The sequence below is a fragment of the Trichosurus vulpecula genome, chromosome 2 (assembly GCF_011100635.1).
Source record: "Trichosurus vulpecula isolate mTriVul1 chromosome 2, mTriVul1.pri, whole genome shotgun sequence".
Taxonomy (NCBI): domain Eukaryota; kingdom Metazoa; phylum Chordata; class Mammalia; order Diprotodontia; family Phalangeridae; genus Trichosurus; species Trichosurus vulpecula.
Window position 1 is genome coordinate 406,614,530 of NC_050574.1, and position 11,712 is coordinate 406,626,241.

Here is an 11,712-nt window from a genome sequence, read left to right on the forward strand (position 1 = left end):
GGTACAACTCGATATTTATAACTGGGATAAATGAAAATATACAAACTTGGAGAAATCAACGGAGGAAGTGGGAATTAGATGAAACTTATTCTTATGTGAATTGGACAAAGAAGAATTGGACATACACATAGAGTCTGGTGTGGAAATACATCAAACTCAACAAGAAAATAAGTGGCTATGGGGAGGAGGGTTGAAAGTGATAATAGTACTAGGTAAAAAATAATTGCAAGCAAAACAAAATTATTGATCTTAAATGGGAAACACATGGAAAGAAAATTAAAGAATTATAATCAAGTGCCAGTAGGAATTCTGGTGGCTAAACAATGGAAGTCTATGAAGTTATAAAATATCATTGTGCTTTAAAATTATGAAAGATTATTTCAGAAAATACTGAGAAGTATTAAATGATGCATAGTGAAGTAATCAGAACCAGGAGAATGATTTATTCAAAGACAACTGCATTTGGAAAGAAATACAGTTCTGAAAAATATAAGATCTCTGATCAAACCACTGGCCAAACATGTCTCCAAAGGATGTGCTGCATCATGCAACCCAATTCCTGACAGAAAGGTGATGGACTCAAGGTGTAGAAGGAAATTTATACACACACACACACACACACACACACACACACACACATATATTTATACACACACATATATACATCTATGCGTGTATGTATATACATGTGTATATGTATATATGTATGTGTATATACACGTGCATGCATGTATATATACACACATACATATATACACACAATACATGCATACATATATAGGTAGGACATGACTACTGTGTGGACTCGCTTTATTGGCATATATCTGCTATAAGGAATTTCCTTTTTTTTCTCCCTTTTGCTGAGGGTGAGAGCAAAAGGGATGCTAACAAAAGAGGGGTACTAAAAAGATTTTAAAATGTATAAAAGTAAACAAAAAGGAGGAAATAAAGGCAAGTAAGAGAATTTTGAAAGTAATATGAGGAATTTAATATATATATTTAAAAAGAAGTGGTATGATAAGGAGATTAATGGTTTCATATGTAAATGACTTTTTTCATTTTGTGGCAGATATGGAAATACCCATTTTCTTCTGTGTTTTAATTAAGAATTTAAAAAAAAATCAAAAGAAAGCCTCAGTTGAATACTTTGTGATGCAGCAATTTAGAAGTCTAGTTCTAAATTCAGTTTATTTTCAGACTTGGTTGTAATTGCTGTTATAGCTAAAAATGATATCTCATAAAGATATATAGATACAAATGGAAGAAGTGCAGCATTGTCTGAGCTAGCAAAAACATTATACTCATTTTAAAATTCCCCTTACCAATTATGCAAAGGTTTTTGTTGAAATGCAGCAAGTAAATTTACATCTTGCCTGATGTCAATCAGTTATTCTTGCAAGCTAACTGAAAAGAATTACATTTTTAAGTTTTTACAAATATTTTCAAAACTCTTCATTTGGAAAAAAAGATTTACAAACAAATTAGAAAGATTATTTCCAAGTTCGTTAATCATGCATATATGAGAACTTTTGTAGATGGCATTCTTACATCATTTTCAACCACCCAGAGAAAAGAAAGCTAGTATTTATGAGAAGAAGGGGGTCAATAGTAATACCAAATGCTGCAAAGGGCTCAAGATGGATGAAGACATTCTTAGTACATTTATGAGAGCACTTTCAGTTGAAATCAAATGCAAATGAGGGGGTTGAGACCCTGGGGAACTGGAGGGACTGTGATGCCCTTGGTAGAAACAGATAAATTTGGAATATGAGTGGGTCGATGCTTGGGTTAAATTGCATCCACAAGCCATCAGTGGTTGTAATGGTGGGATGGAGTGGGGAGTATTGAACTATAATAGGAAAGAGGGGAGATATAGTTCTGTTGGAGGTAGCTAAGGACCGGCTATCACCAAGAGGGTAGGATGTGACCCATCTTTGTATCCTCTGATTCAGCCAATCAATCAACAAGTCTTTATTAAGGACCTATTCTGTGCCAGGCACTGTGCTTTTCTCTGGGAATACAATTATAAAGGATGACACAATGCTTATTTGCACTGGCCTTGTATTCTAAAGGGGAAAACAACAAATAAATATAATAACACATATAAAATAAATAAAAAGTTAATAAATACATAATACTGTAGTAGTTATAGCAGTAGCTATATATTTATATTCAGAATATAAATATATTTGGAATATAAGTATATCTGGAATATATATATACATACATATATATCACTTACTATGTGCCAAGCTCTGTGTAACATACTAAAGTAATATGATATATTTGTATATGTTATATACATACATAATATAAATACATCAATAATAAAAATAAATATATAATATAAATACATATACATAATATAAATTTATATTTATAGATAGTTCTCACTTTATGTTAATTCACATTATGCAAATTCATCTTTGCATTAAAAAAAAACCTGTTAATTTTACTGTGTAGTACTGTGCTCTCTCTCTCTTTCTCTGTCTCTCTCTCTGCTTCTCTTTCTCTCTCTCTCCCTCTCTCTCTGCTTGCACTCTGTGGCATTCTATAGCCTCCCACCCTACCACCAAAAAAAAAACTTAAAGAAAACCCCTCCAAGTGAAAACAGAATAATGCATGCAGGGAAAGACCACCATTGCTATCTAGGACTCAGTTTGAGACCTCCAAGAAAGGAAAACTTTACCCCACTCTGCCTACTAGCCCCTGTGTCTGGCTCCCATATGTCTGTCTTCTGCCCTTCTACTGGATACCATATGTCTGTCTCTGCCCCTCATGTAGGCAGTTCGTGTCCAACCTCAACATGTCTGCCCCCTCCCCATGTTCCTCCTTCTGCTCTACCTTCTCTGTCCCTGGCCCCCATCTGTTGCTGCACTGTGTGCTGGGCAATTCTTTCGTGCATATGGTCCCCTTCCTGCCTCTCCTCCTTTCACCAAGTCCCTGGGCAAACTGCCATTACATAAAAATTGCTGTAAGTAGAGGTCTGGAGAAAGATCCACTCACATAAAGTAAGAACCGCCCCCCCATATACACATACACAGACATCCATACATATCCATACACATGTATGTTTGTATATGCACACACATGTCTGCAGGCACATGCATGCATGCACACATACACAAATACACATGTGTATAATGCACATATATGTATGTGTGCATATATACGCACACAGATGCACATGTAAATTTACACACAAACATGCATGCGTGTAAACATGTTCATATATACATATATGCACATGCATGCGAGTATGTGTATATAGTATGCACATGTATACAGTACATACATATATGTATGCACACACAGACGCACATGTAAATATACACATGAACATGCATGCATGTGAACATGTTCATATATACGTATATGCATATGCATGCATGTGAGTATGTGTATATGTATATATTGTATACATGTATACAGTACATGCATGTGTCTATGTGACACATTTACACATATACACAGAAGCACATGTGCACACAAAGGCAACGCACGTGTATATGTATATTTCCACATATACATTATGTGAGTGTATGTATATGTGTATATACATATATACAGCACACATGTATACCACACACATATGTGAGTGTATATGTGTCCATGTATATGGACACACATATTTACACATATATATCTACACATGTGCACGCGCGCACACACACATGCACACACACATATATCCCTGCCCATTGGGAGGTGAATTTGTATATATAGACACTGCTCATTTTACAGAACTCCCCAGTGAGGGGTTGGGCAGGACCCCACACGGCCAGAGCTCTGGCTCTGGCTCCCAGCAGGGATGGCAGCAGTGCCAGAGCAGCCCCACACCAGGGATCCTCCAGTCTAGATCGCTCCAGTAGCCCTGCAGAGCTATGGAGGAGGCAAAACCCTGCAAGGGGAGGGGAAAGTCTGCCTAAGGGTCCACTTATGCTAACCAAGAACTGACAATATACATATGTGTGTGTGTATGTGTATGTGTATATATGTGTGTATGTGTGTGTCACTGTACATACACAAACAGAGGTGATCCAAAAGTCTTAATGAATTTTTAAGTTAAGTTTTGGAACACCCCCCCCTTATATATTACATAAAACTGATCTCTAGAATTCTAGTTTTGTATAAAAATATGACATAGATTGACCTCAACACTGGCATTGCACATGATCAGACAAATTCGATAGTTGCATATATCCAGTTAAAACTTCCCAGAATCACAAAGAAATAAGACAGCATAACAAGTTAAATCAACAAGTGTTTTATCAAGCACCTGCTCTGTGCCACATAGAAACTGGAAATCTAAGAGTCACCAAAGAATTATTTAATACTTATTACCAAAGTTTGCTATGAAGTTATTCTGTGAAGGAATAGGCTCGCTGTCATCTTGAGCTTGAATTCCAACCTTTTTTTTTAATAAAAGTTGCCTCGGCTGGGAGGGTACTAACAGTTGGAGCAACAGAGAGGCTTCACAGAGGAGATGGTGCCTGAACTGTCACTTAAAGGGAGAGAGAGTCTATGTGGGGTGGAGGTAAGAAGGAAGTACATTCCATCATAAACTCTCTGGGATTGTGCATAGCCTCCATGGGGCCCTGACCTGGTTTTGGTTAGACTATTGCTCTAGGAAAGAGATGAGGCTCTACGACATTCTGAAGTTAAGGTATGGTGGTCACTTCGTGGTCCATAAAATCCCCAAATGTTTTTCATTTATGTGTATGTTTGTGTATTTGTGGTCCGTCCCTCCCCCCCCCCCCCATTGATATCTTGAACTTACGTACTCCTAAAGTCAGGTGACTTGAAGTTTTTGTCAAGGAGAGCTGGGCACAGAGGACAGAATGCTAGATACGGAGTCAGAGCACCTGGTTTTAAATCTGTGTTCTCCCTCCTTGGGTAAGTCACTGAAATCAGTTGAACCCCCATATCCTTATGAATAAAACGAGGTTCTATAACACCTCTATGCTCTTGTCCAGCTCTAAATATGTGATTCCGAGAATACCCTAAAGGAAAAGGCATTGCTGAATCTGTGCCTCCAGCTACATCCCTTTTCTGAGCCACTGCTTTTTCCTTAATCAATCAGTGAATCAACAATCATTTATTAGGCACTTACTGTGTGCCAGGCACTGTGCCAGGTGCTTGGTATACCAATATAGAGAATGAAAAAAAATCTATTCTCCTAAGGCACTTGCATTTTAAAAGAATGAATACAAGTAAAAGCAAGGTAAGCAAGGGAGTAAGGGTACTAGAAGTTTGAGGTGGGAATCACTAAAGGGTTAATCAGAATGTGGTGCTTGAGATGCATCTTGAAAGAAGACGTGGATTCTGTGAAGCGAAGGTGAAGAGGGAGTTCGTGCCTGGAATGGAAATGGAGGATGGAATGCTATGTGTAAGGAGCTGAGGGAAGGCCAGTTTAGCTGGATTACAGAGTATGGGAAGTGGAATGATATACAGGCATATCTCATTTTATTGCACTTTGCAGATATTGTGTGTTTTTTAATAAACTGAAAGTGTGTGGCAACCCTGCATCGAGCAAGTCTCTCAGTACCATTTTTCCAACAGCATGTGCTCACATCACGTCTCTGTTATATGTTGGTAATTCTCACATTATTTCAAATGTTTCCATTATTATTATATCTGTTATCATCTGTGATGAGTGATTTTTGACGTTACTCTTATAATTGTTTGGGTGCTATGGACTGTGCCCAGATGACATAGTAAACTTGATGCATTTTGTGTGTGTTCTGACCACTCTCCATCTTTCTTCCTCTCCTCAGGCCTCCCTATTCCCTGAGAAACAATAATATTGAAATCAGGCCAATTAATGGCCCTAAAATGGTCTCTAAATGCTCTTGTGAAAGGAAGAATCAATTGACGTGGCAAACTTTGTTGTCTTATTTTAAGAAATTGACACAGCCATTCCAATCTTCAGTAATCACCACCTTGATCAGTCAGCAGCCTTCGACAATGAGGCAAGACCCTCCACAAGCAAAAAGAGCACGACTTGCTGAAGGCTCAGATGATGATTAGCGTTTTTTAGTAATTAAGTATGTTAAATTAAAGTATGTACATTGTTTTTGGACACAATACTGTTGCACACTTAATAGACTACAGTATAGTGTAAAAAGAAATTTTATGTACGCTGAAAAAACAAAAAAATTGTGTAACTAGCTTTATTGCAAAATTCATTTTATTGTGATGGTCTGAACCAGAATCCACAATATCTCTGAGATATGCCTGCATAATGAAGATGGAAAGCTAGCTTGATGCCAGGTTGTGAATGGCTTTAAAGATTAAGCAGAGAAGCTTATATTTTATCATAGAGGCAGTAGTGAGACACTGGAGGAACGATATTGTGAAATCTGGGCTTAAAGAAAACCACTTTGGCAGGTATATGGAAGATATGGAGATGTGGAGGAGGAAGAGGCAGGAAGGGAGACCAATTGGGAGACTATTACACAAAACCTGGTGAAAGGTAATAAAGTGGTAAATGTGCATAGAAAAAAGGGATGATTAAGAGAGATGTTTAGGAGGTAGAAATGGTAAAATTTGAAAATTAATTGGATATGTAGAGTGAAGGAGAACAAGGAAATGAAGATGACACCCAGGTTGCGAAGCTGGGGAACTGGAAGGATAATGATGGTTTTGCAGGGAGGGGGCTAATCACTATTTATTGTGGCTGAATATTGGATTTTAAGAAGACAAAGAAATGACTGGGTTGTAAGTCAGACTTCTTGCTTGTACCGCCCACAGACCACACCTTGGAAAAGAGAGATCTACAGGAAATGCTGGTGTGGTGTGCATTTAGAGCATTTGAAACATTTACAGAGAGACACTGAGATAATTTACACTTTTGTGAATTGATACTTAATGTATTTCAGTGTAGTTGGGTTCATATAAAATCATTATGTTTTTGTGGAAAAAAAGAATGATTCAGTAAATATAACACTGAATGAGGGGAGGGAAGAAAGAATAGTGTACAGAGCATCTTCATCTGCCACTGTCACTATCACTATCACAGACAATATCATTCTCCGCCCTTACCACAAGCATTTCAACCTCTCCCACCTCCACTCCCCACAGTCACAATGAAATGTTGAGTATGTTGGGAGGGATGTAAGACGGCAGCCTCATCGTGTCAATCGTAAGACAGGAGGGTGATCTAAGAATGGATTAATCCTGATCAGGGACTCCATTTTCTTGCATAGTCTTCTCAATCCAGGAAATATTATTCTTCACTCTAGTGTAGATCTCCTAAGTACCACATTTGGGTCCTCTGGACACCAGGCCAGCCACATGGAATTTGGGGTTCTTTACGTTAGGATCCTGTATAACAAAGTCTCCACCATCATCACCTTCACAGCTATTACTCCCCTTCTTTCTTCCAGCGCAAATTATGTTAATGAAATTGAAGGTGCTAGAACCAAGAGAATGCTAACACTGTCCACAGTAACAATACCATGTGATGACCAACTTTTATAGACTTAGCTCTTCTCAGAAATACAATGATCTAAGACAATTCCAAAAGACTCCTGATGGAAAATGCTTTTCACATGCAGAAAAAGACCTGCGGAGTCTGAATGCAGATTGAAGTATGTTATTTTCTATTTTTCTCGTGGTTTCCCCCCTTTCATTCTGATTCTTCCTTCACAACGTGACTAATGTGGAAATCTGATATTATTGTACATGTATAATCTATATCAGATTGCATGTTGCCTTGGAGAGGGGAGAGAAGAAGAAGGGAGAAAAAAATTTAGAATTCAAAATCTCATAAGAGTGAATGTTGAAAATTATCTTTACATGTATTTGGAAAAAATAAAATACTATGAAGTGGGGACGAAAAGAAATTGAAGGTGCTGGTATCTATTCTGGAGTCCTTTCTCTGTACTGATTGGCAATTTTCCAGGGGAGCCATGGGTAACTTTGTCCCTCTGAGTTGATTAACATTTGAATCTCTCAGCCAACATAAAATGTCTCCTTTGAAGGTCCCGGCCTGATATCATTCCCAGGATCCCAAACTGGAGGGGGGAGGGGTTATACTCTGGGGAACTGCCTGGTGGCATATGGGAGAGACATTAGGCCCAATTTCACTGGATCTTTTAGACAAAACCAATGTAATATCCTTGTCAAAATTCTTCTATAACTCTAGCTTACTGACAGGCATTTATTCCAGATGGATGAAGACATCATCAGCAAAGAGCATCTGGGCTTTCTTGATTTGAATGATGAACCAAAATGGTTCCCATATACATGGCTTGGCATTCCCACCTACCTCATGGGCAGCAGTTAACACCCAATGTTCATCAGTGAAGGCTCCACTAGCTCTTGGGCTCTGAAAAAATACTTCCCAAATGAAATTGCCAATATTGACCTTTGAGACCTTCCCACCCCAAATCCTCTGGTTTTCACTGGGAACTCCTGCAGACTGCTGAACACTCTCACAGCATCATGCCCAGCACCTTGTTCACCCAGGTCACATCAGTAGCAAAATCATATTCCCTAATTCCTTGATTCTTCATGTAATAATATGGCTTGTTGCAGACATATTAAATCACAGCTACAAAAGGATATTTTCTGGCATTTCTGCATTTGCATTTTTCATACATTCAGGGGAGCCACAGTTGACTGGATGGAATTTTAGGTTGGAATTACTCCAATGCCCATTACTTTGACAAGCAGAATAGAAGGATGCTGAACTGACTCTTCCCTCCATGAGTTCAAGCTGTTCCAGACAAGTTATCTTTACAGTATCCTTACATACATATTTGGCCTTTACAAGATCCTGAACAGAGATGGCTATGAAATCTTTAGGATATGACATTGCATTTCCATGGCAACAAAATTTTCAGTTTTTTTGCCCCATATGGTCAGTAATCAGCCTGTCAGGGAACTCTCCTTTTGACTTACCGGCATCTACATCAAGATCTTCTCTCCTCCTCATCACCATCACTTGGAAAACCTTTTCCAACAAGACCTGGTAGTTGCACTAGGAATTATCTGGTTTTAAACTTGGGTAGTTGGAGCTGGTTATGTAATCTACCCACCCAGAGCAGTAAAGACATTCCCACCACAATTCACCAACAGGACCAGTGATATTCCAGGTCTTCTGTGCATTATTGAGATATGCATGGGGGGTAATTAGGAGACAGAATTTCCCCATACATGGAGGTCTTCTCAGCCCATGCCAGGACTGCAAATAGATTCCTGGTGATTTGATAGATCCTGAGAAGATAGACACTTCTTAGTTCTGGCTGTTTCCATGTTTGGACTTTGGAGTTTGGAGAACAGGTAGGCTTTACTGCATTTGTTTGAGCAAATAGAAAATGTGTATTCTCCCAACTGCATCTCCTGCAGCATCTGTTCCTAAAAAGCCTGCTTACACCTTTGTCTTAACCCCATTTGAAGTTGTGCTTCTCTACATGTATGTCCAAGCTTGGTCCCATTATTATCACTGATACTGCCTTTGACAGAAATAGGCAAGATTGGAAGAGGAGTAAATGTTTTGGGGGAAAGGAAAATGAGGTTTGTTTTAGAAATTTTGAGTTTAAGATGTCTCTCAGCCATTAAGGCTGAAATGTTCATTAAAAGACTGAATATTGTAGTTGTGTGCATAGTAGTGATAATTAAACCCATGTGAGCTGATGAAGTTACCAAGAGAGAGACCACAGAGAGAGAAGTAAAAAGGGCCAAAGTCACAGCTTTTGGAAACATTGACAGCTAGGGGACTTAATATAAATGATAAAACAGTAAAAGAGAGTGAAAAGAGGTCAGAGAGGTAGGAGAACAAGGAGGGATTAGTTGTTCAAAAACCCAAACTGGAAAAGCCATTCAAGAGAAGAGGGCAGACAACAGGGACAAATACAGAACAGAAAGTCTGTAGGAGTTCTAAGTAAAGATTCTCATATTTGGACATTAAAACCAATGGCTTTACCCCATGCCTAGATCAGGGGCTAAACCCTATTAACAATAGATAGGATTTATATTGTGCTATGTATTTTATAAATGTGATCTCATTTTATCCTCACAACAATCCTGGGAAGTGGGTACCATTATTATGACTATTTGGCAATTGAAGAAATTGAAGCAGAAAGAGGTTAAGTGACCTATACAAAGTCACAGAGGTAGGAATTCTCTAAAGTCAAATTTGAACTGAAGTCTTCCTGACTCTAGGGGCTGGCACTCTCTCCACTGTGCCACCTAGCTGCCTCAGCAGCTTACAGTTGTAGACCTATATCCCAATAGTAAGAGGTCAATGAATGGATAAGGCATATTATGTTACCAGTAAATGCTTAATATACACTTGTTGATGAAAACAGCTTATCATCGAAGGGTATCATAAGGTCATCTGTTCTAACCTTTCATTCAGTGGAACACTCTTTTCTACAGCATCCCAATCAGATAGTAAATTAACCCCATTCCTGCACTTAATTTACATTGCAATTCAAATAAGCACAATTTTTGTGAATTCCATGAATTAAAAAACGGGGAGATTTGATGAGTTTCTCTGCTCATTTTAGTTTTTATCTAGTGATAAAGGCATCTCCAAGTGATTGATTATATAGTAATCTATACTAGGAAGCAGAAAAAGAAGAAAACCCACAAGAAAGACTTTTATGTCCACATGAGATTTATTAAAGGATCTTCTGTAGAACCAAGTGAGGATATTAGAGGGCTGGATACAGGAAAAGTAAACAGGTGGTCCTTCATGTCTTTGCAGATCTTGGGGTCATTCAGCAGAACCTCCTAAGGAGGCTTCCTAGCTTTTCAACAGGAAAAAAAATATCTCAGATATATGGTAGACATGTAGTTATTAAGTGCTTGCTATATGTCAGATATTGTCCTAAAAGCTGGGGATATAAATGCAAGGAAGCAAGGTAATCTCTCCCTTCAAAAAGATTACATTTTAATTGCAGAAGACCAATATAGAAAGGGGAGCTGGAAAGTGGAGAAAAGGGTACCCCATGGGGCAAGGAGTCTGATAGGGAGGAGGAATGAATCAAACGGTGAAATGAGATGGGTCCCATGGCTTGGACCCTTCTTGAAGTTGTGGTCCCAGCAAGGGAGTAACCAGCCAGGAGACAGAGGCCTCAGAGCAGAAGCTGCTAGGCAGCAAGATGGTGGAGTGTATTGAGTAGCAGGCCTGCAGTCAGGAGGACCTAAGATCAAATCTGACATCAGAGACTTACTTAACTGTGTGTTTTCTCATTTTTAAAATGGGGAAAACAATGGCACCGTTCTTCCCAGGGTTTTTATTAGGATAGAAGGAAACAATATTTGTAATAAGCTCTGTAAACCTTAAAGCATGAGTGATAGCTATTAGAATTCAGGATGTAAAGGCATGTGGCAAGGAAGAGGCAAAGTCTATGGAATGAATCAAGTCAGTTTCTAGCCTCAAAAGCCCAACATGTACACTGAACAAGTTAACATTAACTCACTTTTGTTCAAGACTTCGTATATTTGGGTGTCTTAAATCTGTGAGATAGACCAGCAGACAACTGCCTGGAGCTAGAATAGGCACTTACACAGACAGCCATTTAGTCCCTACTTGAATGTTGAGCAAACTGATTTATGAGGCAGTGTTCACACACTCCAGTTTAAAAGTTATTTCTCATATCAGTCCAAAATCTTGTTGTCTGTGACTTCAACTGACTGATCCAAGTTCTGTTCTTTGGAGCAAAATAGGATGTGTATTCCCCGTTGTATAGGATATCC

General features: G+C 38.6%; 1 pseudogene; it reads right to left on the reverse strand.

Moving 5' to 3' along the window:
- Positions 1-7,173: 7,173 nt before the first annotated feature.
- Positions 7,174-9,160, reverse strand: LOC118837264 (annotated as a pseudogene).
- Between the last annotated feature and the right edge of the window lie 2,552 nt (positions 9,161-11,712).